This window comes from Rattus norvegicus, chromosome 2, assembly GCF_021556685.1.
Source record: "Rattus norvegicus strain SHRSP/BbbUtx chromosome 2, alternate assembly SHRSP_T2T, whole genome shotgun sequence".
Lineage (NCBI taxonomy): Eukaryota > Metazoa > Chordata > Mammalia > Rodentia > Muridae > Rattus > Rattus norvegicus.
Genome location: NC_141535.1, coordinates 28,397,784 through 28,403,733, shown reverse-complemented (window position 1 = coordinate 28,403,733; position 5,950 = coordinate 28,397,784).

The window sequence follows — 5,950 nt, the reverse complement described above, 5'->3', positions numbered from 1 at the left end:
CTTTCCTTCTATCATATGGCATCATAGCATTTGTCTTTTAACAAGATACAGCATCAAGGTATTGTATTGGGAGCAGAGGGTAGCCCTAAGCAGACAGAAACCCACTGGCCCCTTGATCTTCAGCTTCCCAGTTTCCAGAATTCCGAGGAGAAGCAAACTTCTTGTTTATAAATCATCCAGCCTGTGGTGTCTTGTAATAGCAGCTCAAATGGACTAAGACATAACTCTGGGCATTACCAAAGCTTAAGCATCCTACTTAGGCCTCCTAGAATGATTTCTGATGGGCCTACTTTACTTGTCCTTTGTAGCTGTGTGAGTCAGCCGTTTAAGAAAGGAAAAGATATATCTCTCGTGGTTAGTCCATAGTTTCCATTCCCGTTTTTATAGTTCATGTCAATAGGTATTATGAATGAAAAACAAGCTAGCTTATTGTACAGTGAACCAACGTGTAGCCTTCCAATGGGGGCGGGGCATAAGAGAAGGACAGAAAGGGTGAGTGAGATGCTGGCAGATCACTGTACTAGGCCATGTCACATTTCGTGTGGAACTGAAGCTCACCTTCAGTAAGACCTTCACCGTCAGGGCTTGTAACATGTGGAACAGATGTTTTAATTAACCAAGAATCATTTGCATAATCAATCCTACACTTGGCGTATCAAACCTGCCAAAGAGCAGGTGACAATGTGGAATTGATATGATTACTAATTTGACACATCATTGAGGTTAATTTGACTTTTCTCATCTCATCACACCTAGAGGTCTGTACATGTGGGAGCAGTGTGCTATGAAATGCCATATGCGGCCATCTAGACCCCTCTCAGCATCCTAAATGAAGCAGCCACCTTCCTCAGTCTGACCTCAGGGTTCAGCTCCTTCCTTTTCAAAGTCTAAATTGAAAGGAAGGCATTGGGTCGAGGAAGGCACTGGGTGTATATTGGGGTTGTGCATCTGACTCAGTGTCCATGACTTTATGAAAGGTCACTGGCCTGCACCCCCTTCTATCCTATGTACGTGAATGCATGTTGTCCTTCTGGCCGCTCGATTTTCCTATGACCCAGTCACAAGGAGAGACCACAGTTAAGAATCAGGCTAAGTGTTTACTTTCAACTCTAGAGAATTAAATTAAGAATTTTTTTTTTTCGGAGCTGGGTACCGAACCCAGGGCCTTGCGCTTGCTAGGCAAGCACTCTACCACTGAGCTAAATCCCCAACCCCTAAAATAAAGAATTTAATTATAGGGCTGGAGAGATGGCTCAGCAGTTAAGAGCACTGGCTGCTCTTCCAGAGGTCCTGAGTTCAATTCCCAGTGACCACATGGTGGCTCACAACCATCTGTAATGGGATTTGATGCCCCTCTTCTGGTGTGTCTGAAGACAGCTACAATGTATCCTATACCTGAAATAAATAAATAATTCTTTTAAAAAAGAATTTAATTATATAACTTGGACAGCAAAAGTAAATTATTTGAAACAGTGGATGTGTTCTTCCATAGAAGGTTGGTTAAATGAGGTGTTTTGTGCTGATGAAATGCTATGCAGTCATTTGGATAATGTAAAGTACTTACACAGATGTTTTTGTGACTTGAAATGAAAGAGCTACTTTGTAAACATGTGAACTCATTCCTGTAAAGAAAATCTCACATGTATAGTCTCTAGAAAAGAAAAATGCCACATTAACTGTGGTTATATAAGCAAGATAGGATTAAAGGGGCTTTACAAGTTTTTCTTTTATCTATATTTTAAGGTTTTTTTTTAAAAAAATACTTCAGCCATGAGCATGTTTTTGTTGTTGTTATGGTGGTTTTTATGATACAAAAAACCAGTATGTCTCTAAAATCCTGGCAAGGCATTGAACTCAATACCACTTTTACTCTCCGCAAACACCATTCACATTTCTACTAACAGATTTCTCTCTTTTAGCCAGGAGGCAACACCAAGAGTAACTTGTGGGTTTCTCTCCTCCTATTGTATACACAGGTTGTAGGGACTGAACTCAGGTCTTCAAGCTTGGTGGCAAGCTCCTTAACCCGCTGAGCCATCTTGGTAGTCCAAGAGACAATTTACAAAATCCTATTTTTAGATGTAGTCTTTGATAATCTCATACACGTACACAGTGGATTTTGATCACAGTCTTCTCTCCCTCCAATACCTCCAGATCCCTTACTCACGTGTTCCTGTCACTTCCATGTCTTTAAAAAGAATCCATTGAGTTCAGTTAGTGCGGTAGTGAATGCACGAGTATGGGCCATGCGCCGTAGTATGGTCAACCTACGGGGGGGGGGGGGGGCGCACATCACTGACGAAAACCAGCTCTCTGGCAGCCATCAACTTCCAACAGCTCCTTGAATGGGGGTATGGGGCCTCATGAGCCCTCCCCGCTTCCTGTTGGAGTGCTGACTGGCTTTATCTAGTCCAGGTCTTATATAGGTGACCACAGCTGCTGTAAGTTCATCAGTATCTGTCCCTGTCAAGTCCAGAGGACGCGGCTTCGCAGAAGTCCTTCCCATGCTCTGAATCGTACAATCTGTCCTATCATAAGATCAAACATTCTGCGATGTTCCCTGAACCTTGAGAGGAGGACATGTTCTACGGTGGTCCTAGTTATGACTGAACAGCGTACAGACGATCATTCTATGCACCATGACCAGTTTTGAGTTGCCGGAACCCTTCCCAAGAATGGGTCACGCGAGGAGAATTCCGAGTGCTTGCGAGAGAACGCCAAGAAAACAAAACAAGAGTCTTGTGGCAGTTTTCTTTTCCAAAGCACAGGCTTGTTTTTTAGAATGTGTATTTATGCTCCTCCCGGGTGTGGTGGGTAGGAGTGAGCTTACTTTAGCTTACTATTGCTTGCTGATGCTACTCAATTCAATAGTATCCTTCATGTGCCTCTAGGAAGAGCGCTTTGGCCGCGTGTGGCTTGTCCCTACAATTGTGTATCACTTGAACTCGTGACTTTTTTTTTTTTTTTCCGGAGCTGGGGACCGAACCCAGGGCCTTGCGCTTCCTAGGTAAGCGCTCTACCACTGAGCTAAATCCCCAGCCCCTCGTGACTTCTTTTAAACACTCAGAGTCTAAAGTGTCTGACGCTCTGAATAAAGTTGGCTACTGCGTGAGACTTTAGTCCGCTTCATTGATCCGCTCTGTTCCCCCTCCCAGGTCCCAGAAGCTCTCTATTAGCCATCGTCCACTTTGCATAAAGAAGCTTCTTTGACGAGGACCGAGAGCTGGGACAAACCATGGGCATACAGAGAAGCATTTAGAAGGTAGTTTTGTATCATGTCCAGTTAGCGAACTAATCACAGCAAGTTCTCCCTTAGGGACTAGGAACTCCCCAGCCATGGGTCCTGGGCCAGATTTACACTGCCAGGCATGGGAGTTGGTCTTACATCTAACCAGAAATGTATTAGTTACTCCCATAACACTTACACCACCTTGCACTCATGGGAATATGGGACCATCTCACCAGGCTGGTCATCCTGTGGCTAGTGGGGTTTACCACGGTGTAAGACCCTTGATGACTTCCCCCTCCAGCAACCTGCATAGCACCCTTCTCTCAATATGAACGTTAGCTGGCAGGGAGGAAACCTCCAGGTAAGAGCTACCTTGATTTCTTCATGTCTTGAGATCAAATAGGGACTTACTGTTGTTTTAGAAAACAAAATTGCAAATGTTTGATTTTACCAATGATGCTCAGGAGCCAGATGCTGGGGTGAAAACCTGCTCAGAGAGGCAGAGAAAGCACCCAGCTGACCTTCCTATTCCACTGACCTCCCAGAAGAAAAGGGTCCTTCTTCTCCACACTGTCTTAAATATCAAAGACCCCCCCCTTTCTTTTTTTTTTTTTTTTTGGTTCTTTTTTTCAGAGCTGGGGACTGAACCCAGGGCCTTGCGCTTCCTAGGTAAGCGCTCTACCACTGAGCTAAATCCCCAGCCCGAGACCCCCCCCCCCTTTCTCTTTCCTGGGTCTCCTTTCGCTCACTCTCTGTCAACTGATTGCCTGTTCCACCCCTTGACCTATCCTTGACTTTATTTAGCTCTTGTTTACAGAAAGCTCTTGGGTTAAAGGTGTGTGCTAGGGCTGAGCTACACCATAACAAGAAAAGGGCTTTCCAGTTCACAATCTCAAGTTTCACAACGTAGTCAAACATCTTACCATCATGGCACCTTCTCTCAGTATGAACGTTAGCAGGCAGGGAGGAAACCTCCAGGTGAGAGCTACCTTGCTTTCTTCATGTCTTGAGATCAAAGTGTGCAGTGTCCTCAGCAATAGATGCTTACCGTAGTTTTAAAAAACAAAGGTGGGAAAGCAAGAGCAATGGCGTCAGCCTGTATTGATTTAGCGGTGGGTCTCTGGTGCTCCCTCACACAAGCAACTCAAAGGAAGGAATCCTACATTCAGCACTGGGCTTTTTTTTTTTTTTTTTTTTTTTTTTTTGGACAAACAATGGTGTTGGGTGACTTCACTTAAACTCTTTGTGATAAAATATGGATAGATTTTGGAAGCTTTTAAAATAATAGGTTTATATAGTTTCTCCTCCTAATACCCTTAGTATGAATTATCCCTCCCCAACTTCACATCTATCCTCCTCTCCCCACTTATAGCTCCCCCCATTATTCTCCTTTTTTGTTTATACCACTTGTGTCGTATTAAACCCCTCCGTCAAATCGTTCTCCCACTCCTTAGTGGCCTCTTTCCAGCTTCCTGGCTTCGTTAACTCCAAGTTAAATACACACAGTCTAAACTCCGAAGCAAGGGTCCGTATATAAGAGAAAACATGAAACATTTGTCTTTACAGGTCCCCTACAGTACAGGCTATAGGACCAATAATTGACAAATGGGGCCCCACCAAACTAAAAAGCTTCTGTATAGCAGAACAGACAAACCCCACCCAACTCATTTCAGCTTCCACTCTGGTTTCTTTAGCTTTTCCTGATGCTCTTTTTTCTGTTCCAGGGTCCCATCTAGGGTCTGCTTTTATGCTTGTGTCTTCTTAGGCTGCTTCTGGATGTGACAGCTTCTCAGATTCTTTGTGAGGTCGGCAGTTTTGAGGAGCCCTGCTTAGGTATAGTTCAGAATGCCTTGTTGGGCTCTATTGGACCCCATCTCATGCTTTAATCATGATTAGACTGAGTTATGAGGCTTTGGAAGAGGACGATTTCAGAGGTAAAACGTGCCTTTTTTGTCATGTTATATCAAGGGTTATATCTCAGTGCGATTTCTGATTACTGATACTAACTGCGATCCAGGTGAGACAGTGGTTTGTTTTGGGGGGGGGGGGTTCTTACTGTTAATGTTACCCTTAGCTAACCCTTTCTGCACTTTTGAGAAGGAAATCACTAATTTAATACCCATAATTGAAGAATACCAACACGAATGCTTTTGGGATTATTGCATGTGAGAGACTTGGGATTATTCTGTGTCTTGTCTCTCCACTTAAAATTTATTCAACCATTCATCAACACTAGTAAGCCATGTGGAAGTTTATTCTACACACCAGGTTAAAGTCTAACATTACCTTATTTTGTTGTTCAAATTGGTCCAGTTTTAGACATTTTAGAGCCTTTCCATTGGATCTCGGTGTTTACTTTTTAACTGTAAAGTTCGCTAACATTCTAGTCTGTTTTGAAACCATGAGATACAAAAAGACCTACCTACCTATCTGTCTGTCTGTCTGTCTACAATATATACTATATGTAGTATCTGTAGATATACTGTATCTCTTTACATATACATATTAATATGTATACATATCTGTCTGTATATATGTGAATGAATATATCAGTATAGCCATTCTATTGTCTAAATTCTGATTCCACAACATGAGATAGCCTTTCTTCCCCAGGTGTCCTAGAGGAAATGGGCACAGCAGTGACAACCGGAAGCAAAAGTATCAGTGTAGAAAAGGGCAAAGGGCTTTGTGATGCCTTGGGGGTTCTAGCATCAGCTGCTA